Below are 25,000 nucleotides of genomic sequence, written 5' to 3' on the forward strand. Positions count from 1 at the left end.
TGACATGCCATAGCGACTTAGTTCAATGACCATACATAGGGAAATCACATGCCATTACGACTTACTTCAATTATCTTCCCCTGGGAAATCACATGTCGCAGCGACTGAGTTCAATGACCTTCCCATGGGAATTCACATGCCATAGCGACTCAATTCAATGACCTACCCCTGGTAAATCCCATGCAATCGTGACTCAGTTCAGTGACCTTCACCCGGGAAATCACTCTCAATCTCGACTCAGTTCAATGACCTTCCCCTGGGAAATCACATGCCATTGAGAATTAGTTCAATGACCTTCCCCTGGGAAATCCCATGCCATAGTGACTCAGTTCAATGTACTACCCCTGGTAAATCATATGTCATCGCAACTCAGTTCAATGACCTTACCCTGGGAAATCACATGCCATCGCATCTCAGTTCAATGACCTTTCCCTGGTAAATCACATGTCATCACAACTCAGTCCAATGACCTTCCCCTGGGAAATCCCATGCCATCGCATCTCAGTTCAGTGACCTTTCCCTGGTAAATCACATGTCATCATAACTCAGTCCAATGACCTTCCCCTTGGAAATTACATGCAATCGTGACTCAGTTCAGTACCTTCCCCTGGGAAATCACTTGCCATCGCAACTCGGTTTAATGACCTTCCCCTGTGAATTCACATGCCATCCCACTACAGTTCAATGACCTTCCCCTGGGAAATCACATGCCATAGCAACTCAGTTCAGTGACCTTCCCCTGGTAAATCATCTGCCATAGTGACTTAGTTCAATGAACTTCCCTTGGTAAATCACATGACTTTGTGACTCAGTTCAATGGCCTTCCCCTCCGAAATCACATGCCATCACGACTCAGTTCAGTGACCTTACCCTAGGAAATCACACGCCATCACGACTCAGTTCAGTGACCTTCCCCTAGGAAATCCCATGCCATTGCAACTCAATTTATTGACCTTCCCCTGGGACTTCACATGCCATCGAAACTCAGTTCAGTGACCTTCCCCAGGGATATCGTGTGCCACTGCTACCCATCCTTGGGAATCACATGCCATTGCGACTCAGTTCGATGAGCTTTGTGAGTGGGTTATAAATGTCTGGTTTGTTTACAAATAAACGCACCTCCTTACCCCTCCCCCCTCTTTTCTCCCACCTCACCAACATTCCACTGACACGAGGGTACTGGTCACTGGGTTTTGTATTCTACATTACAAATATTGTTCAAGGCTCGACCCTAGGTGAATGTCGCTGTTTTCGTGTACTTGGGTCACTAGTTGAGAGGATCTGACTCGGGACAAACAAATATGGAATTCAAACACCTTTTTGTATATTATAAAGGTGGGTACACACACGCGAACCGAACCTTGTATGCGTAACTGTGTTACGCATATACGGTTACAAGGTGTCAAAATGTTGAGGACGTACCGTAACCGCGTTAAGCACGTAACTTCATTGAAATCCACTGCGATCATCAGTCTGTCCGGGTTGTTTACGATAGAACAAAAATAAATTATATTACAGATCAACTATCTGTAGTTCTGTACTCACCTTTCCCTGTTCCAGTGCTTTTCTTAATCTTAACCTTCTCCCTTCTCATAGACGCTAACAAGCAAGTCATCTTCCTCTTGCATTCCACCATTGATTTTCCCGTTTTTTGTGCTATATCTATCCATGCATCATTGCGACGTATTTTGTTAAAATGGTTCGGGTGTTTTGCATACCACAGTAAAGTCTTTTCTTCGTAATAACTAATAAACTGAAGGACCTCTTCCTCACTCCAATCAGCCATGGTACACATATACGTACTGACTGACCAAAACAAGGGACTCTTCTATGGACGGCCTTATTCATAGTCGGTGTCAAGTTCAGCCACCTCTGTTGATACGCGTGCAATACAGGTCCCGTCCACACGTTGCGTAACGTGCAAAGAGACCTCCCTTTGATTCGGGGCCCAAAAACCGACAATTGCTGGGACGGAGGGCGAACCGTTTGGTACAAGAATTGGTTATAATACAAGGTTCGGTTCGCATGTGTGTACCTGCCTTAAGACAGGCATTTTTCAACAAACGTGGTGCAATCAAGAAGTCAGTCGAGGAGCTAATTTGACATGGGGGGGGGGGTTTACCCTGTAAACTCTATTGCACTTTGGCTACAAGAGTCGATACTCTCTCTCTCTCTCTCTCTCTCTCTCTCTCTCTCTCTCTCTCTCTGACTTTTTGTGTTCCATCGAGACTTTTTTCGAGGAGATGGTATTAGAAAACATTACCGTTTTTTTTTCATTAATAAAACAGGAGAGGACACACAAGTTGTGTGCCAAGAGGCGTTTACACTGTTTTAGTTATTGCTTAACAAAAGACAGCCAGCTTGCGGTCATATCTCTCTCTCTCTCTCTCTCTCTCTCTCTCTCTCTCTCTCTCTGTGATAGTGTAACGCACCCCTCCAAATGTCGCCAGAGGTCTACACGCCCTTTGTATCTAAGCCTAAACAAGACACTATCGCTTTGAACATCCCCCCACTCTCTCTCTCTCTCTCTCTCTCTCTCTCTCTCTCTCTCCCCCTGTCCATTTGACTAATATTTTTTTTAAACAAGACATGATAAGATACATTGTTGAAAGAGGCCTTTACATTCCTTTAGTTAGTGTTAAGCAAAATACAGTAACCTCGTGGTTATCTTCTCTCTCTCTCTCTCTCTCTCTCTCTCTCTCTCTCTCTCTCTCTCTAGTTACACCAATATGTATGGGTAGTAAAAACGTATTATAGATTACTTTTCTTCCTTCTATATGAACCATACATCCAAAATAACATTCCATGAATGATGACATAGCATTTAGTGGGGAAAAGCTTACACTACCAATCATTCATTTGAAACACTGGAAAAGCTTACACTACCAATCATTCATTTGAAACACTGGCATTTTAAACTCTTAAAATCTGTAGGAAAACTTTTATTGATTACGCCCCCTTATCCCCTGGAAAATCCCTTTTTTTTTTTTTTTTTTTTTTCAAAATTCAGGTTTGGTATATTCTCAGATGTACATACATAGTCTTTAATTTAAATGCACAAGATAGTTCATTAACAATGTTAAGTAATTTTCCTTTAAGTGAGTGGGGGATAAATGCTCTCCAAGTTCCATAAGGGCTGCGAAAACTCCTTTCAAATTACTCTATGCGTGGGATATAGGCAGAACAATACACTCAAAGTCGAATTGTAATTTTTTTCCTGCATATTATTTATTAGTAAAACACTTCATGCTGGAATATCTTTGTAATAAGAACCAGTGAAATATTCCAAATAATCTGGCCGCATGCCCAATGTGTAAGAAAAAAAAACATATAATGCTTCCCAATGGGCTCATTTGTGTTATAATTATAAGACCAGTGTCATATTTCATCATACTGATGTGACGGTAGGGTGTTCACAACTATAATAATAGGCTTTTACCTTATCAAGAGTATTTTGAAGCCTGTCAAATAGTTACTGAGTACACACCCGTAAAAATGAGCTTTATGCCCTAATCTTTTGTCCAAAGCAAATTCTATATCGGTGGTATTCATTTTTATATGTTACCTAGTCCTCTTCTGAACTTCGACTACTACCCTTCCGACTCCACTCGTCGAAACATATATGATTTTATTATTATTCATAAGCAATTTATATTAAAGCAAGAGATAATTAAAACATAACCTTCTTAGATTTGAAACTCGAGTACTGTCCTCTACAAAAATATATATATCTTCTGGGCATTCATCATCTCACTGGTGAGCTGCTGAATCCACAGTTCAATCGATTCAAGGGTCTTCTGAATTCCTTCTTGGAGACTCTATTAAAATATTTTACAATATTGTAAAGGTTTGCAGATTTGACCTTCATCTAAGATGGGGGACTCTCAACTTGTTAGCAACAAACCCTCAGCGATAATTATTGTTTCCAAAAATATTTGTCACACGCACACATATTTTAATTCACAAAAGAGAAAACAAAAAAAAGGAAAAAAGATTGCACCCCTATGAACAATATATTAGCTTCAGCTCTAGCGAAATGCATGGAAATACTTACACTTAGGAAATCCAGGCTAGTCTTCCTCCATGAGGTTTGTGTCATTTTATCTTCACATAGTTATCCAAGATCAACTTGAGCTGTCCCTTCCGTGATGAATAACCTGAATCAACTTGGGATATGACAAGCTGGAGGTGTATATATACTATCTCCACGCATCCAAACACGCACACACACACCCAGGACTAACTTAAGACACGCCTCACACGAACAATATGATTTACACCAACCCGCTGGTATGCAGTGAATCTACTGCTGTTGACCAACAAACCAACTAGCCCCCGAGTATTTCGCAACATCGAAAATGTGTGAGGAACTGATATTAATCTATCAGTGAGATTTCAGTTTTTTGTATATCAGATTATTTGACCCTGATAAGGGACAATTAATGTGTTACAAAATTCAGTTACTTTAAGACACCAAATAAGTCAATGTAATAACCTTTGAATCATAAAAAGAAAAGGGCAACTAACCAGTAAGTATTAGGAAATACAGATAATGTACTGTAATGAGGGGTGTTAATATCTTTTGTATTTTCCATACAAGGGAATTAAATATTGACTTTAGAACATAAAAAAATCCATATTTTCTCTTATTGCAGTGCTAACAGGCAGACACAAATTACTCGAAAAACATCCATCTCAGGGGGTTGCATCAACATCCACGGCATGCATCCCCCCAGATTCCTCCACACTAACTCCAGGAACGACAGCCACATTAGGCCGGATGTTGAAGTTCGTTAGAAGAAAGATATCCTCCAACGAGATGTATATGCAAGAGTAATATACATATCCCTGAGGGAGCGATCCACGATTATTTACAATGTATGCTAGGTATGATATACTGGGGCATATAGAACAGCATTTCAATAAAAAAAAAATTTCTGCAAAGATCGCTGGTCTTTTGAATTCGATCATGATTAAACAGAACTTGCTGAAGTTTGAACAAACGGAAAATACGTTCATGGAGCTGTGGTTCCCGGCAACGGTTATTATGCAGATGAAATTACTAACCTCCTAAATGAAGTGGAGTGTCTGATATACTCCAAGTTCCTGTGAATAGTCAATGCATTAAGGGGGAATGGGTGAACAGTGGAAGGCATTGACAACTTCAACTTTTTTTTTTTCATCTTCAGGCTGTGATCGGTGTGCCCATTTTCCCTACGAAAGATGTATGTTTTGGGCATTCGGTATTTATTACTTATGGAATTTGGAATTTCTGTTTTTTCCAGTCTCTGGCTGCCTACTTCATTGCTAGATAAACCCAAAAACTTGCTGGAGAAATATTGCCTGCTCTGGAAATAGCATCCGCTGTTCTATGTAATATGTTAAGTTCCCTAATGTTACCATACCTATCCAGCGGGAGGACATACCATGCCTCGAGTTAATGAATCAAGACTCCATTTATATTTATGAATGGAGAGAGTGAAGGTTGGAAAATACCTCCTTCCGTTGACAAGATATCGAGCAAAAAAAATCCCAGCCATATTCCCCTTCTTACTACTGTTTGGTGACCATATTTGCCTCGTTAAAGATTTTCATCGATTTGTGAAAATCATTGCAACAGCTACTAGACAAAAAAGCATGAAGCCCCCTGCGATCTGGCAGTGGAGCTGGATTTTCCCACATGTTAGAGAGTAGTAAGATTTAGAAACCCCAATTAGACACAAAAAAAAATTTATATACGTTTCGTTGGCATAGAATCACCTTTGAAGATATTCCTTGTGGCGCATGGCATGGAGACCACATATAAGTCTATAGCTTATTGATATATCATTATCGAAAGAGTAGGGAAAAATAGCAGCGTCCAGCTATTTTTGCGGAAATTATTATGTCGATAACTTTCTGTCAGACTTTAATGATATCTGGGAGGCGATAAGATCGCAGTCAAAAACATTCCCATTCATATGACGATTGGGGATGGAAGAGCTTTCCAACAGCAGGTCATATGCCAGCTGTGTAAGACGCCGTTCAAACACGGGTGTGACAAGCACAGACACCATGACCATACCAAACAAAAGAATAACTTTATTGGGGCTTGCTGCAGGCATTGTGATTTGGCTTACTACGAACTTAAAACTTGACTCTCTGTTTTTGCACACAGCCCAATCATGACGAAGCAAGGACTGAGAATTCCGCGAATGACCAATGAAAATTTAATTTTCCTCGACCATTTAGCCTTCTTACATTCTTCTTTGACTATTTTAGGGGTGGAAGGATGGCTTGCATAGTGGAGGAAATGTTAAGTAGTATTAAGGATGAGAAATTAGGGGTGAAGTCATTCAGGGCAAATTACTTTTCTGCTATGACTATATAGATAGTCTTACAAAACTCGAGGAAACTCAGTTGCCCCAGATATCGGGATTTTACAACACTTTAAAGTAGTGTGATTTATCGGATGAGGAATATAAACAGGCTCTGCGTGTTTGGACTATAAGCAAAGGTAAAACACAGAAAGATTTTCTTCTCCTTTACCTTAATGTACGTACGGCTTTATTGGGGGATATTTTCATGTGGTGGTGTTTTATACTTTATGATAAGTATGGCTTTGATTTACCACAGTAGGTTTCACTTCCATTCTACGCCTTTGACAGCTTCCATAGAATGAGCAACACTGAGCTGGATCACGTCTCTGATGAGTAATTGTATAATCTAATCAGGCACAATGTCAGGGTAGGTATCACTCCTGTGGTGCAGCAATAACCCACTGCCAGGAATTGTGAAATAAATCCAATATTTATTCCAGATATCCACCAAAGTTCTTACATCCTTTATTTAGACTTCACTTCCCTGTATGTAACAGTTATGCCCAAAAACCTGGCCACTGGTGGAATTTGTAAACTTTCTGATGAAGAAAGGTATCTTTTTTTTTCTTTTTATGAAGGGTATAAAAATGCTATTACAAAAGTGAATATAGGAAACTGGCTCTTCCTCACTACTAAAGCACCTTTAAGAAAGTTGCTAGAGCAATTGAATAACAACCCTTATGCTTATCCAATGGAGATATTTCTCTTAAAAATCTATCACCTTGCTGTAAAAATGTACTAGAACAAGGAGGGCGCATGAGTGTATAGTGTAAAAAGCTTATGACCACCCACCATAGTAAAAAATGAATATCCTATTTCACTTCCCCTTTTACACTTGTATATGGACTTAGGCCTGGAACTAGAGGCTGTGCATTCAATCTATGAATTCAATCAAAGTGCTTACATGAAGGATCTTATTAATACTAACATCGAAGCAAGGATCGCAGTAACCTCATCAAAAGAAAAAAAAAAGCCTTCAAAGCCTTGGGTAACTGTATCTTTTGGAAAACTTTACTCAAACCCTTGACATATACTGAACAAAAGTAAAGTTGTCACTCAAGCAACCACCTACTTAAAGGAATCCAAGAATCCAAGGCTAAAATCAACCTTTCTTTTGTATGAAGATCGTATTATCTGTACTTCCACCAACACACAGGTCACCATCAATATTCCTGATTACATAGGTTCATCCATTCTAAAATTGGCAAGTTTGATCTCTGCTACTTCTGTTATAAAAGTTCTCAAGAATAAATATGGTGATAAATTTGAACTCATTTACACCAACACAGATAGTATCATTTTTGCTCTGGAAGCTTGCGATCTTATTTCGAAGTAGGCTCCAGATCCCTTGAAATAGCATATGGAGTTTTCCAACTTTGGCTTTGATAACTTCATTTTTAGTAATGAGATAAAAGTGGAGCTGGGGCTTTCAAAATCAGAGAGAGAGAGAGCCTTATTGCCTTATTGCCTTATTTTTTGTTTGGGTTCCCCCAGGTCCCTCAGTGTGAGGCACCTCGTATATCCACCAGAGAGTTGCTAATACATCTTCCGGTGTATTTTGCATCTTCCAGTCTTGGATGGTCTGGGATGCATCTTAGGTATTTATCGAGCTGATTTTGAAACGCATCTACGCTCACTCCTGATATGTTTCTTAGATGAGCTGGCAGCACATTAAATAGTCGCTGCATTATCGATGCTGGTGCGTAGTGGATTAATGTCCTGTGCGCCTTTCTCAGTTTACCTGGAATGCTTTTTGGCACTATTAATCTACCTCGGCTTGCTCTTTCTGATACTTTAAGCTCCATGATGTTTTCAGCAATTCCTTCTATTTGCTTCCATGCTTGTATTATCATGTAGCATTCTCTTCTCCTTTCTAGACTGTATAGTTTTAAAAATTGCAGTCTTTCCCAGTAATCAAGGTCCTTAACTTCTTCTATTCTAGCAGTATAGGACCTTTGTACACTCTCTATTTGCGCAATATCCTTTTGGTAGTGTGGGTACCATATCACATTGCAGTACTCGAGTGTACTATGCACATAAGTTTTGTAAAGCATAATCATGTGTTCAGCTTTTCTTGTTTTAAAGTGTCTGAATAACATTCCCATTTTTGCTTTACATTTAGCCAACAGTGTTGCTATTTGGTCGTTGCATAACATATTCCTATTTAAAATTACACCAAGGTCTTTAATTGCTTCCTTGTTTGTGATTGTCTCATTATTAGGTCCCTTGTATGCATACACCATTCCTTCTCTGTTTCCATAATTTATTGATTCGAATTTATCGGAGTTAAATACCATCCTATTTATCTCCGCCCATTCATATATTTTGTTTAGATCTCTTTGTAGTGAGTTCCTATCTTCATCACAAGTAATTTCTCTACTTATTCTTGTGTCATCGGCGAAACTTCTCACTACGGAGTTTTCAACATCACAGTCTATGTCTGAGATCATAATAACAAATAGCAGTGCAGCTAATACCGTACCTTGGGGCACACCAGATATTACCTGGGCTTCATCTGATTTCTCATCATTTGCAACCACTATCTGTTTTCTGTTTTGCAGGAATTCTTTTACCCATTTTCCTATCTTTCCCACAATATTATGCTTTCTCATTTTTTTCTCCAATATGTTATGGTCTACCTTGTCAAAGGCTTTTGCAAAATCTAGATAGATCACATCTGTGTCTTTTTCATTTATCATATTATTGTATATGTTTTCATAGTGAGCTATCAGTTGGGTCTGTGTACTTTTTCCAGGTACGAAACCATGTTGACCCATATTAAACAAATTATTTTTGACCAAATGGTTCATTATTTTCTTTTTTATTACCCTCTCATACACTTTCATAATATGTGATGTTAGACTAACAGGTCTATAATTGCTTGCCTCTAGTCTTGATCCACTTTTGAAGATAGGGGTTATATAAGCTAATTTATGTTTAACATATATTTCGCTCGTATCTATACTCTGTCTTAGCAGTATTGCAAGTGGCTTCGCGATAGTGTTTGCAGTTTTTTTTAACAAAATCGCTGGAACTCCATCTGGTCCGGCTGCCGATCCATTTTTAATTTCGTTTATAGCAGTGACAATATCTGCTTCATTAATATCTATATCCGTTAGATATTCAACATTTTCTTCTCTCATTTCTGTTTCATTCTTCTCATTCGCAATTCTTGGCGTGAACTCACTCTTATATTTTTCTGCTAATATTTTGCATATTTCCTCTTTTTCATTCGTTAGCCGTCCTTCAATTCTTAGAGGGCCTATTTCTATTCTCCTTTTATTCATCTTTTTTGCATAGGAGTAAAGTACTTTGGGGTTTCTTTTTATATTTTGAAGTGTCCTTTCTTCTAAGTCCCTTTTTTCATTTTCTTTCGACTGTATAATCTCTTGTTCTGCATTTTCTATCTTACATTTTATTTCCCTCATTTTCCACACATTTTTTTCTTTTGCAAGATTTTTCTTCCAATTTTTAATTTTCTGAAATAAGATCCTTCTGTCTCTTGGTATGTACGTCTTTTGTTTATTGTTTTTTTTCGGTACATATTTTTCAACAATTTTCTCCAGTATTTTGTACAGTATATCCGTATTTACCTGTATATTATCACTTATAAATACATTTTTCCATTCTTTATTCAGTTCTTCATTTATTTCTGACCATTTTATATTCTTACTGTAAAAGTTATATTTTCCATATCCTTCCCAAAGTTTTGTGCTTTTATTAATTCTGTGATCACTTGCTTTGGAATGAACTATCAATTCTATGACATTGTGGTCTGAAATTCCCGTGTTATACACTATTATTTCTTTAACATAATTCACCTCATTCACAAATACTAGATCTAGGACATTTTCCTTTCTTGTTGGAATGTGGTTTATTTGTTGCATATTATGTTCTAATAGCATATCTTGAAGCTTTTCAACTTGCCTCTTATCTTCTGCGCTACTATTACTATCTTTTTTATATGTATACATACAACCACTTTCTTCTATCCGTTCTTTCCAATCCACGAAAGGAAAGTTAAAATCTCCGGATAGGAGTATATTCCAGTCTTTATGGTTTCTACATATATCATCTATTTTTTCTATTATTATGTCAAACTCCTTAGTGTTTGGGGGTCTGTAAACTACAAAATTCATTAGTTTTTCAAATTCAAATTCTACCGCAATCAATTCACATTCTGTGTTGCTGTATTTTTCACATACTTTTCCTTGATTTATGTCTCTTCCATATATTGCGGTTCCCCCTTGATTCCTATTTTTTCTGTCTGATCTATAAGTTTGGAAACCCTTTATCTGGTCATCACTGCCAGTCTCTTCGGAATACCATGTTTCACTTATATTTAATATATCTATTTTTTCAATTTGGGTTAGTTCTTCTAAGAACTCTATTTTCCTTTTAGAGTTACTCGTGACTAAACCCTGTGCATTCATTACTATTATGGTTTGTGTTTCATCCCCATTATTTAATATTGGTAATAATATGGATTCTCCCATGCTTCCTTCCTGTTCTGATATGATGTTCTTTTCTTCATATCCCGGAATTCTGCCATTAAAAAATCCAACTTTTCTATTATATTTGCTCTTTCGCCTTCATATTTATTTGTGTGTGTATACCTGCAACTGTCCCCATATCTGCACCAACCCCTGGCATTATAGATGCATTCTTTGTATTTGGGCTCTGAATGTGCAGGTTTGGGTTGAAAGGCCTCATATCTTGGGGCTCTTGGTTCAAAGCGCGGTATATACACGGCTTTTTTGTTTATTTTTTTGTTTCTTTTTTGCTTTCATTTTTCCTTTCAGTTTGCTGAGTTTTCTTACTTTCATTCATGGTTGCAGGATGCATATATCGACATTTTTTGTTGTAAATGCATCCTTTTCCTTCTATTAGGTTTTTGCATATTTTTGGATGGAGATCTCTGCATTCGTCTCCATATCCGTCTAAATACGCACATTTACCATATATTTCATAATTGTGGCATATCTTTGGATGCTTGTAGTAGCATCTTTCGCCAAATCTGCAATTCCCTCTTTTCAGCATATTGCAGACTATATCCTTCTTTTCTATTTTTTCTTGTTCTTGCTCTTCCCTAAAATTATGTAGGTCCGGGTAGAGTCTCTTGGGTCTATTATTTGTTTCCATCTGGTAATTTATTTCTTCATAAGTATGTTGTTGGATGGCATCATAGGTTATATCAATGATTTCTTCTGCATCCTTACACATATCCTGTTCATTGTTCTCTTCTTCTTCTTTTTCTTCTTCTTCTTCTTCTGTTTCTTCTTCTTCCTCTTCTTTATCTTCAACTATTTGCAGATTTAGTCTCGACTTAATTATATTTTCTATCCAGACTAAGCATGTTGAGCAGAATACCTTTGTGTCTTTATTTTTTATTTTTTGCTGTATTTCAGCACATGAGAGAGAGAGAGAGAGAGAGAGAGAGAGAGAGAGAGAGAGAGAGAGAGAGAGAGAGAGAGAGAGAGAGAGAGAGAGTAATCTAATTGCATGGGTGGAAACGTTGAAACCTAAAGAGTAGTCCATGGTACTTCAGAACCAAAGGTAAATTAATCGGGTGAGAGGTATTCCAGCCCACATCTATGCTTATATAAGGCACGAACAGTATTCTAAAAACCTGGAAGACCATTGAGTCAACTATCTCATTGTGCTGTCATTTAGAAATGTGAGGGTATAGACGAAAATTACTAAGGATAAAAATAAGTGTATCTCGGCCTTTAATTCAAAAAGTTATCATTTGAGTCCATACAGTTCTTATGCATACGGATATTGAAGGGGTGGAGGGGGGGGATGAGAATGTTATAAGCAAGGCTCCAGTCACCAATCACATTCCCAAATTGGAAAAAGAGAGAAGAAAGGGTCAGATACTATTTTCCTCCAACCAATGGAAATTCCTCTAAAATGGAGTGTCGGGGAAACGAGGAAGGGGTGAATAATAATAATAATAATAATAATAATAATAATAATAATAATAATAATAATAATAATAATAATAATAATAATAATAATAATAATAATAATAAAAATAATAATAATAATAATGAAAACAGCCATTGTAGGGCGTGTTGTACATACTATAAAGCAAAAGATATAGAAACAATTAACTCTTAGGAATACTGTCACATATGTTGATGTTCTCTCTAAAGTCATAAAAAACTATAATAGGCCCCCACACACAAGGCTCGAAAAGGGAGTGTTTCCCCTCTAACTTCATGGATACACGGAGCCTGAAATTATTAAGCAGTAATTTCGGAAAATGTATAAAGCAAGCATCTTTAAATCAAAACACATTAGTAAGGCGTTAGACTTAGGTTTATCAGTGCACATTGCAAGTGAGCTCTGTCGGTCTGTATTCCATCATGGATATAAGATTCAAAATACATTAGAAATATTCAAAATTCCGAGCATGGACACGAGACAGGCTTCATCGACTTATTGTGTGGAGGATCTCGGTGGTGATGAGAAATGACGGTGTTTTTTTTTTTTTCTTATTTCTATTTTTTTTTTTTTTTTGTTAAGCAGAACTAATACCCACAGCCTCATCTGAAACTTTTCCTACTGACATTATTAAAAAAAAAAAAAAAAAAAAAAAAAAAAAACAGTTACGAAGGGCGTAGTCAGGTATCTCGTGTCGTGGAGGGGTAGTAAAGATGTTGAAAGGCTGCAAGGGGAAACTTAGAAATGAAAAAACACATACACAAGCATGGGGATTTTCTTCTCTTCTTAAATAACCTCTCCCACGAAAAAGGGCTGAATTAATTCCGTAGCTAAAAAGAACGCATCTCGACTGTTTATCAGAGATCTTCTCTAAATTTTTTAAGGGAAATCTAACTGGTGATAGTGAAGAAATAGAAAAGCTAAAAAAAAATATAGAGGTGAATTAATTATAGTAGCTCGGAAAAAGACCCCACTTGAAGAGAAAAGAGAAATCTTATCATCGGAGAGAGGGGTTGCCATACCTTCAGTACTTCTACCTTTAGCATGAGTCTAATTTGGTGTTTATAAGGGAGATGAAAGAATACTTTCTGGTCTCACAAAAGATGGTAGAATGGTTTAATTACACGATGAAGACGTGGAAATAAGTGTTCAAAACACTAAACAGAATATAGAGGAAAATGGAAGGGGGGATAAGCAGTAAAAATTATACAAGCAATCATGTGCAAGTTAGAAAACGAACCAACGAAAAAATTCCTGAAGAATTTGGGGGAGAAATGTGCATTGGATCCTCTCCCCCTCCCCATGGCACGGTCTTACACCAATCCCCCTTTGAAGAATATTATTGGCGTAAAATTATCCCATTCCAACAGAAGGTCGCTCTTGCTTTTCTCAATTACTTTTGAAGGCCGGGACGATGTCGAGTGGGATGATAGGAGAAACTTTGAGAAAACCCATCTACCATTTGAATTTAATAAATGTATTTAGGAATTAATTCAGCAAGCGGGTGTTAGAGAGGAAGGGGAAGTGCCTTTTATAAAACCCTGCTAGATACAGTGGGAAGGACTCATTCTTATGAAAATAATAAAAAATCTTAGATGCAGCTGTATGGAATTAAAGGGAAAGGTTGTAGTATATGCAAGAAAAGTAAAAGAAAAAAAGGGAAAGGCAAGCTGTGCTGGGTTACTTATTAGGAATGACTGTGTACCAGATAAAGTCAAGGGGAAATACATGTATTAGCATATTGTAACTGAAAGGTATGTAAAGGCGGTGGGGTTTCAGTGGTTTAGCCATAGTCAGAAAAAGGTCAACGTTTCATTATCAGTTTGCAACAAGATCACTGCACGATGCAGCACTCGCCTCTAAAACTAAACATCGTCAACTTCACGGCTCAGGTTCTAAAGAAGGGGAATGCCTGTTTGGTAGTGGGGGCTAATTGAATTGCCGTCCTATCTTACTGAACTGCGGTGCAAACATATAAAGCCTACCCCGACAGTAATATCATGAACAGCCGAAGGAGACTCTTTTAATAAGCTGATGCATTCGTGAAGACTGTCACTCTGTTGCAAGTGTCATCTTGTGGAAACCATGTTGATAAAACAGTGTTATTATAGCTATATCTATGATGACAGTGATGGGAACTTTTATTGTATGTGACCACTTCACTTTGTCGTGACCTTGCAAAAGGATACCACTGAGTCACGTGTTTTTTACTTCAAGAGGGGTCTACATGAATCGGACTAGTCTGCACTGGAAAAGGGGAATGAAAGCGTTAATATCTACGTCACCCTCCTTGCAATTTAGAGGTCTGGTCGTGCTGATGCAGTATGGATACTATATTATTTTCCGAAGTTAGTGAATTTTGCTAGGAGGATGGTTGGATATGGTAAACAACTCGTTTTATTTGCATCAGAAAAATGTATGCTGCCCTCTGAATTAGAACTTGGTAAGGTTTCCGTTTGTCACATCAGAAAATTTGTTTTAGGTGGTGGTATTTGAATTTAGACTACATATTTTCTTATTTGGTGAAAAGGATCTCATTTATTCAAGTAAATTTACTCATTTGTTGAAAGAAAAACATATTCACGGTATAAGATCCCCCCTTGTGTATCTATATTTTTAGTTAAATGTTTTTCTAATTCTGCAAATGACTATAATCATGTAATAGTTGTGGAATTTGAATGTACTTATTTTCTCATTTGTTAAATAGAATTTCATTCATTCAAGTAAATTTGCTCATGTGTTAAAAAATACGTATACGGTATAAGATTAACCCTATGTACTTTTATCTTTGAGTTAAATATAATGATGTAATAGATGCCTCATCAATAAAAAAGGTCTGATATTAATTTTGGTTTAACTAAACCTGTCTCATTTAAAGTAGTCCAGTTATCTGTTGGTCGCAATAGCCAGAGAAAGCCATATTGTAACACTGGCATCTCTGAAGAATAGGGATATATTCCCTAAAAATAATGTGAGCAGCTTTACAAAGAAGCTCCAAAATACTATAAAATTAGATCATAATTTGGAGCATGAAGCAGACCTTCTCCATATCCATTACCCAAATGAAAATTATGGGCTTGTCAGTGATGAAAATCATCCAAGAATAGAGATAATTAATGCGAAAGTGCAAATATCCTTAAGCGGGGAGTCTACTATAACTTTAGGTACTGGGAACATTTACAATCCTAGAATAAGTATTTTATCCCCTGATACTGGCTATATGGTGTCCAAAAATAACGAAGATGTAACATACGTTTTTAAGAAGATCCTCTCACTCAGATTTTATCAAGAAAATATACCTGTGGTAGGTCTATGAGAATATGACTATCACAGAGGGAGGGTGCTATTAAAGTTTAGAAAGAAATTGGAAACTGAAGAGGCAATTTATTGAAAATGAATTATTACTGCCATCAAATTGAAATTCAGGAAAGGAATAAGAGCTACATTGGGATGTAATACAGAAAAGGCAAATCAAATATTTCCAAGAAATCGAGGTAATCATCTAATTAAAATTCATAGCTTCTTACTCCTTTTCCCTTCTTCCCCCACATCAGTGGTAGACTTTGTTCAGAGTTATTCAGATATAGTTGAAAGGTCGTATTTTGGTGGTAAAAAAATCAATATATTGGGCACCTTTACTGTGTGGGGAAGTAAAACGAGAGGTTATCCTAATTATGTGTATTACCCTTTAGGGACAAATACATTGGATTAGATATCCATTCGTCTGATTGACCAAGAAGGCCGGGAGATACGCTTTTCGTGAGGATTCCAGCACAATATGCATCCTTCATATTAGACCAAAGAAGAAAATTATATAAAAGCTTATACATCCCTAAGTAAGCGGTTATTCCAGAGCACCATTATCTAGGAATTTAGTGTCATAATTACTATTTGCCCAATGAAACCCCTGTGTGGAGGGGCTTAAGGGGATATTGAGATTTTAAGCTAAAAGGGTTGCGCCCTTTGTGGCAAAGGCTGTCCTACCCTCAGCCCTTGAATTCAGGCTAAATATCATGGGTGCTTTAAAACAGGGGATGAGAGATTTAAAATCAAGCCTTAAGCAGAGGGGTTTAGAAGCGCTAACAACAACAGGTTGTCGAATTTTTGCTGGCATAAGAAGAAAAGGAAAAGTGTTAAAAGAAATGGAAAGAAAAGAGTAAATAAACTGAAAATCTCTTCTCGTAGGAATTTAGGATATAGAGACGTGTTTAGTGCAATGTAATTTAGTTATGGTAAATAGGAGTTTGAGTGAAGTCATTTAATATTGCATCTGCGGTAACAAGAATTTTTGGTCTTGTAGGGAGCGAACTTCCAACTGCAAAATACAGTACTGGGGGCGTGAATGCTTTTCCAAGACTTAATCATTTACGGGTGGTGGAAGGATCAGTGGTTGATCAGCAAACATGTTTCATTCTCCCAACAAATCATACATCAGGGGGAGCAGTCCCTAATTGTAATCTCGAATTTTGTATCAATAGCATAGAAGGAACACTAATAGATTTAGCCTTATGTATAGAACTACATTGAAAAGTCAATGCACCCAATGTAGTTGGGAGATAGTGTAGAGGTTTTATTTGTCAATGCTTTGACAAATACAATCTTTAAGTCAAGTAAGGTCCATATCTGTGAAAGACTTATATAATCAAGTCTGCATATTAATTTACTGGTCTTTTATAAAGTTATTAGCTACGGCAAAGTCTCATACCGTTTAAACTGTCAGACGGCTTCGATATCTTTTCCAAGATTACAACAGAACATCGATTTCAAAGGTTTTACCCTATGATTATTTTACAATATTGAGCGAAATTGCAAAGAAGTAGGTTGCCAAAGGCAAAAGAGAAGGATTGCATCTTATTCATCCACTTATGTTCGATTTGGCCTCAGTAGATGAATACTTGATGTATAATATCGACTTTGGTTTCAAGTTTGAATTAGTCCCAAATGTGTTGTTCATTAATTCCACCGAGGCCGCAGATGAATTTAAATTCCATCTTCAAGAAGCCAGGGTCCATATTTATAAAGCCATCCCAAGGCCCTCGGCTTTACACATCTTTCATCGTGCACTTTAAATCCAAATAGTACAGTGGAAACTGTCTTTGATAAAACACTTTACTGGACATGTGCAACGCAGGCAGCATTAGATTTACCTTTCAATTTAATTATGCCTGAAAAATTAAACCTAATTATTGTTAATATGGACAGATTTAATGGGGTGCTGGATAGGAAACCGATTTATTTCGGTCATAATAATCTTAAACACACAGGGGTCACAGTGGATGGTACTACTTTGTACGACATAGATACTCAAGTCCACGGAAATTATTCTCATTTTTACATTGAGACATTAAAATCTTTGAGAGTTATTTATTTGTAAACAAACCAGACATTTAAAACCCACTCACAAAGTTCATTGAACTGAATCGTAGTGGCATGTGATTCCCAAGGGGTGAGTTGCCGTGGCACAGGATTTCCAAGGGGAAGGTCCTTGAACTGAGTCGCGGTGGCATGGGATTTCCCAGAGGATGGTCATTGAGGTTTTTCGCAGTGGCAGGCAATTTTCCAAAAGTGTGTCGTGGTGGCAAAAAGTCTACTACTTCCGACTCCTGAACAACTGACCATAGGAGAATCATGGTTAATAGACATGGCACAGCTTAATCGCACAGGAAATTGGAGTCTCTTAAATTCAAAGGGCACATTTGATGAAATAAGAGAAATTCGAGGTATAAATGTGTCTTCTTTGCCACAGCCTGTAAGAATAGTGGCTTTAATTACATGTGGTATTAACTTCTCTACTACCATTCGATTGCTATTGCATAGTCTTGACTGATCTAGGTTTCTTAGTAGTATAATTGGCACTCCGACCTTTAATAGAAGACGGTGTGGAGGAAATCCTGGACGCTCTAAAGAGTTTAGGAATTATACAGGATAGTTAACTTCTTCATTTCCATCGACGACAGAATCAACATATTTATATATGGAAGATTTTTTTGGAATTTAATCTTAAAATTAATTCTTCATATTATCTACTGTTGAATTATTATTTTGGTACCAAATATTATTTCAAATAGCTAGTAGGTTGGCTGGGGCACCAGCCAGCTGTTGATACTACCACTAGAGAGTTATGGGGTTTTTTGACTGGTGAGATGGTACTACATTAGATCCTTCTATCCGGTTACGGTTAGGTTTCCCTTTGCCTACATACGCACTGAATAGTCTTGCCTATTCTTTAAGTATTCTCCTCTCTCCTCATACACCTGACAGCTCAGGTTACCAAACAATTCTTCTTCACTCAAGGGGCTACCGCACTATAATAGTTCAGTGGCCATTTTCTTCCTGGTAAAGGGTTGGAGAGACTCTATCTATGGTAAACAGATCTTCCAGGAGAAGGACACTCCGAAATCAAAATATTGTTCTCCAGTCTTGGATAGTGCCATAGCTTCTGTACCATAGTCCTCCACTGTCTTGGGTTAGAGTGCTCTTGATTGAGGGTACACACGGACACACTATATATTTTTTCTCTTCCTTTTGTTTTATTAAAGGTTTCATAGTTTGTATGGAAGATATTTATTTCAATGTTGTTACTGTTCTTGAAATATTAAATTTTTTCTTGTTTCCTTTCCTCACGATACTATTTTCTCTGTTGGAGCCCCTGGGCTTATAGCTTCCGGCTCTTCCTACTAGGGTTTTAGCTTAATAATAATAATAATAATAATAATAATAATAATAATAATAATAATAATAATAATAATAATAATAATAATAATAATAATAATGTGGAATTTCCGTTACCCGAAGTGTGGGAAATGAGATCCACGTCATCTGTTAATTACCTTAATCTATATTTCTTTTTTCTGCCCGTGGTGGTATTAATATACTAACGGTAACAATTCTTTAAGGAATAAAGTATTTGCTAATCTTCATTATTATTATTATTATTATTATTATTATTATTATTATTATTATTATTATTATTATTATTATTATTATTATTATCATTGATAGTAATAATAGTAGTAGTAGTAGTAGTAGTAGTAGTGGTAATTTATTGAAAACAACAGATTTTCTAATTATCTGATATGTCAGTAATTGCACTATTCTATTACTTTTTTAAGAAAATATGGATACTCATAACCACAGTCGTGACTGACTACTCACCTCCCATAATGACCTTGTTGGAAATACTTAAACAAGATTTTATTGGTCGGTATGAACTAAACTTGGGAACATAAGACCTCATTTCAATGGTGACAGTGAATGCCCCACCAGATATACGAAAGGTTCCCACCATGAAGTCCTTCGTGAAGAGGGCTTTATAATAATGGTCCTCTTTGAGAGCCATCCGTGATTAACTGGAAGTGTAACACATGTTTTTGTGAACAATGGGCATTTTGATAGGTCATTCGAGAAAGAAAAAAAAAAAAACTTACTGGAATGGGACGGTAAAGCTTGATACCAACCAAGGTCTATAGAGTTAGAGGTCTTTTCACGCGCAGATTAGTGAGGATATGATTGTTTGGGGTGGGAGATAGTCCGTGACGTCAGTATAGCCAATGCGTCCCAGTCTCCCTTGTCAATATTCATACAAATATAGGATTTTTTGGTTACTTTATTTGTAATTGATAACAAATTAAGAGCCACTTTATTATCTTAGGAATATAAAATTACTCAGTGGAAACAGTTCTGTATTTTGTGCACACAAAATTGATCTAATTACATTTATTTACAAGAATAAAGGAATAATATATAAAAGCCTTAATTTACACATTATCACCACTTCCAAAATAAACATGGTTATGCTCGTCTTAAATCTTTCGTCTTACAAGTGAATAATTAAGAAACCAACTTCAACATTTTACTTACAGCTTTCTGAGATGAGCTAATGTTTCTATTCAGAATTCGAATCCTAAAAAAAAAAAAAAATAAGACAGCGTAAAAAATACCTAAGGTAATGAAATATGCTCGTATATCATTTCAGCTAATGAAGTTATTACGTTTCCCCTTTACTTCAAAGATTTTTCGCCATGAAAACAAACAATCATTGTTTTTCCATTGTTTTAAGATTTTCGAAAAATTCTTCGTTGGGTTTCATCAGTTTTCTGTCATCCCTACTTACAGCACCAATCCATGTATTATCCCCTTTAGTTGCTCTATTGCCTAAAACTTCATACTGAGGAAACTCCCAAACTATAAACCCTCCCACATATTGTAATCCTCCTTCTTCAATGGCATCTTCCTCATATTCCAGATTAGCATCAATGCAATTTTCAATTTAATTTTCTTGCAAGCAAAAGAACATAGCACACAAGCTTAATTCTTTCTGAAGATAATTTTCCTCATTTTCAATTACTGTATTTTCTTTGGAAAGAAAATGAGCAAATTCGTTTGAAGTTGCATTCACAGAAGCACTTTTTACGCATAATGCCACAGCTAAACCTGCTAGAGCCAGAGAATCCTCCTCCTCGGATGACATTATGGAAACTGTGGAACCGATGCAAATTGTAACGATATATCGATTTTTATCTGATCAGTTATATCGTTCTGATAAACAGTTACGTCTGGGGCGGGCGTAATAATTCGTACATCAAATTCCTTTCATAAATATCCGCTTTAAAGTGCCGGCTACATATCAGGGCATTCTCAACATTTATGTGATCTCCCCGTTTGCAAAGGTGCACCCATTTTTTCCTAGTTTCACTGTACTTTGGAAATGAATGAAATATAAGATCTGAATTTTTCGTCCTGGTTGAGAAGCATCCAAACTCAGCACAGTTATTGGGAATATTGGTAATTGAATATTATTGTTAAAATTTACACAACCACTTTCAAGAATTAGATCGACGACCAAGACAATTCCCTGGCCTGTTTACTTTGTTTAACTGTAGGTAGCACCCGTCCGTTTGGAGGTGGTGACGTCACAAAATCCACCTGCACAGAAATGTCAATTTTTGGACCAGGGATGAGGAGACCTCGTATTCTATAGACCTTGATACCAACAACGCATCAGAAGTAAACGTCCCTATTCACCAAACAGATGAGAGAGCTATTAAGGGCACTGTATGGAAAAAATATCTTTCTCATACAATATAATTTATAATTTGGCTTCCTGACCTACTACCACTCCACTAAGATCAAAATCATGGATATTAAAAATAATCCAAACCCTCCTCTTTAGGACAGTCTGAAGAAAAGGATTGTGGTGTACTGGTACGGGAATGCCCAGGCAGCTATATCGGAATGACTACCAAGTTACTTTCTAAACGTTTATTCTATCATATATAAAAATATACTTTCAAAGTACATTGTTATCAAACTCACAATAGGTCCACTTAACGAGAACACATCGTGAAGAGATTTAGGATTCTTAAGGTCATACTGATCCAACATGAGAAATCTATTATGACCATCACGCAGGAAATGCTTTTCCTACCATTCTGCCAAAAGAGTGGCCTTCTCTCCACTACACATAGCACTACTAATCAAGGCGAATTATGTAGGAGAACCATGAACACTATCATTCTGGGCGAGCACCACATCTAATCAACTAACAAATCCATCTAACCATGAATCACCTGTGATCCAGTTATAATTTCCTCACAGGGCCCTGCAATAGACACAGAGCTGAAAACATAGTAATAGTTATAATGACTGAGAAACTAATTTCATTTTTAATTGTATGTTTTGCAATGCGGCATGCTTAGAATATGATCTTGTGTAAAAGATGAGATAGTATCACAGATATTTCGTAATTTTTGGTTTTACTATTTCGTCAAATTGATTGCTATATTCCAAAATATCAATATTGCATGAGACAATTAATCTGTTTTTTTAAAGAAAAATATAAATATATACGCAATGTTTTCCTTATTTCATTTACAATCCATAAAGTTTTTCTTTTTCACATGCTATTCACCCGTATTACGTGACAACTTAACAATATTTAAAAACAAATATCTTTCTCTAATCATTTCGAAACTTTAAATTTATGAGCCATTTATATGATTTTAATATTTTACAAACTCTTCACACAGTATTCCGAAACTTATCAATATTATATTGTAGTACAGTCTCTTCCCTCTACAGTGGTATTCCAAGTAATACTGATTATTGATTATTAGAAATAAATATTTTTGTGTGAAATTATTGCTATTTCATATACATATCCATCATTATTTTTTTTACGGAATTGTCAATGATACTTTCAATGAAAATCAATCTGTAGAAATATTTCAAGTCCAATGTTTTAATCAAATATTTTTTCTCTATTTTTTTATATTGCATTTATATGGCATATGATGAATACATAACACTAAATAACAAATAACTAGAGTAAAATGATATTACATGTTGAAAATCTATAACAAAATATTAATATCAATGGACAAAAGTACATTCTCTTATCCTATTCTCAATTCTGCCATCTATAATGCTAACGAATGGTGGCAATCATGTTGTTAGAAATTCAAGAACAATTTCATATTTTTCAGTCAGTCCATTCTATCTATACTTATATTCTCACATATTAAAGTTGATATAAAGTTAGTATACCATTTCACTTTCTAAACATATCTTTCACTTTTTAGCCTCAATTCTTACAAATGTAAGGCAGGAGCCAGAAAAGTGAGGAATGAGGGAAATTTTATATCTTATAACTATCACTACTTCAACCAACTTTCTTAATGACTAAATATTGAAATTATTTTGCTATGAATGAAGAGAACGGGATATTTATATCCACAGTTGACAGTTAACTGAACCAAAAAGCATAGCTAAGTGCTCAAGTAACTCCCGTTTAGATTGCAATAAACACAGTGAGTGACATTACTTTAGTTCCACTTTAGTCAAGATCTGTGTTTAAAACACTGCGTCTTCGTTAATGGGGAGTTATATCTGTTATGTCGTAATTATACGTAATGTAGTGTTGAAGTAATAATACAAAGGTAGCTCCTGTTGAACTATATTAATGGAGAATGTGTAATATTGCTCAAGACATAATTGAAACAAAAGAGCGTCATCGATCATCGGGGATACCACATCCCTTTTCCCTTGGAGAAGTTGAAATCATATGTGTTCCACATAGTGGACAATTCCAATTAAAATGATCACCTTGAAATAAGTGTATATGAAAATTTTGTTTCTGGTTAGAAGTCTAACCTATTCAGGGGCGAGATAATTTTCCCTGATCTTCTTATTTTATTTCTTACATGCACAGAGACAGGGACCTCGACCTCAGATGTTTACCCAGACCTGAAATCAATAACTCTAATTGAAGGTTTCCCTTCACCATCCCAGAACTTGTCTGGAAAATTGGTTCTATTTTCAGAATAAATTGACATAAGCTGATCAGTGGGATGCTTCCAGAGAAAATTTCTAAACACTTCCCCTTGTACCAAAAAAATTTCTTGCTCCCAGTACATTCAATAATTTAGCTACAACCCGACCCCGTCGTTTCCAAAAAAATCTTAGAAAGCATTACATCCTTCACCTCCAAAGAATTTTAAATTGAAACAGGGGTATCTTTATTAATTTCTCCTCCATACATACACTCAAATATTTTGAATTTAATTGTGCCTGCATACCTCCTCCCAATAATCATCTACTGATGCCCTACGTAGGGGGAAATTTATCGTTCTTGGTACATTGTATAGAAACCTACATACCCTGGGATTAATATTCCCACTTTTTTAGTACTCTTTTTTTCACAGTTCTGACTGACCTATCTGCTAAATCCCTAGATTAAGGGTGATAATGGGCAACGGTCACATTAATTAATGTATTTTTTCTATAAGTTCATCACCTCTGATACAAACTACGTAGCAATATCAGAGTCTAATATATCATGGATCATAAATTTATGGAAATTTCTTCGTAGCAACACAATGATAACCTTGGATGTCAATAAATTAAAAAAAAAAAAAATAAAAAAAACATTGACATCCTTACATTTTCTAAATCAAACGACAATTACAAACAGATACTTATTCTTTAATGGCACTGCATACTCATGATGATATAGTGAAAGATAGTTTATAACTATCTTGCCATGAGCAAGGGATTAATTGCAATTTTGCATATATTAAAGGTAAATAGAAACGCTTCAGCAATTTTCTCAATTGCCTGATCCATAGCAGAAATGCCGTTTTGTACCTTGTATAAGAGTTTAGCAAAAGTACCGCTCAATGCCAAAGGTATTATAACTCTATTCTTAAATAACATGTCATCCTTAGATTTTTCTAATGTCCCTGTCAAAACAGGGAATTCCCCAATAGATTGGTCTTTTCTTCCATAAATAATGAACCTAATTACATACCTTAATAAGGATATACTCTCTTGCAATCATTTCTCAAACAGTATTAAAATATAAATTCTCATTATTTAGGCTTTCAATTAGATTTACAAACTCCGTAGGGGATTCAGAAACTAAATTCCAATTTTCAATCAGCAATATTCTTATGGCATCCGGTACTTGTATATCTTACCCTGGTCTAAACACGAATTTATAATTATACTCTGAGAGCGTTAATGACCATATTTGCATGTGAACTTGGCATCGGGTGAATTTTTTTTCTCTTGGAAAAAATAATCCCAACAAGGCTTTAGGGTCTATTCTCAGGGTAAATCTGCTATCTAACATAAATATTTAAACCTGGTGACTGCGTATACTAACACTAATGTTTTTCTGTCCAACTACGGGT

The sequence above is a fragment of the Palaemon carinicauda genome, chromosome 12 (assembly GCF_036898095.1).
Source record: "Palaemon carinicauda isolate YSFRI2023 chromosome 12, ASM3689809v2, whole genome shotgun sequence".
NCBI classification, from domain to species: domain Eukaryota; kingdom Metazoa; phylum Arthropoda; class Malacostraca; order Decapoda; family Palaemonidae; genus Palaemon; species Palaemon carinicauda.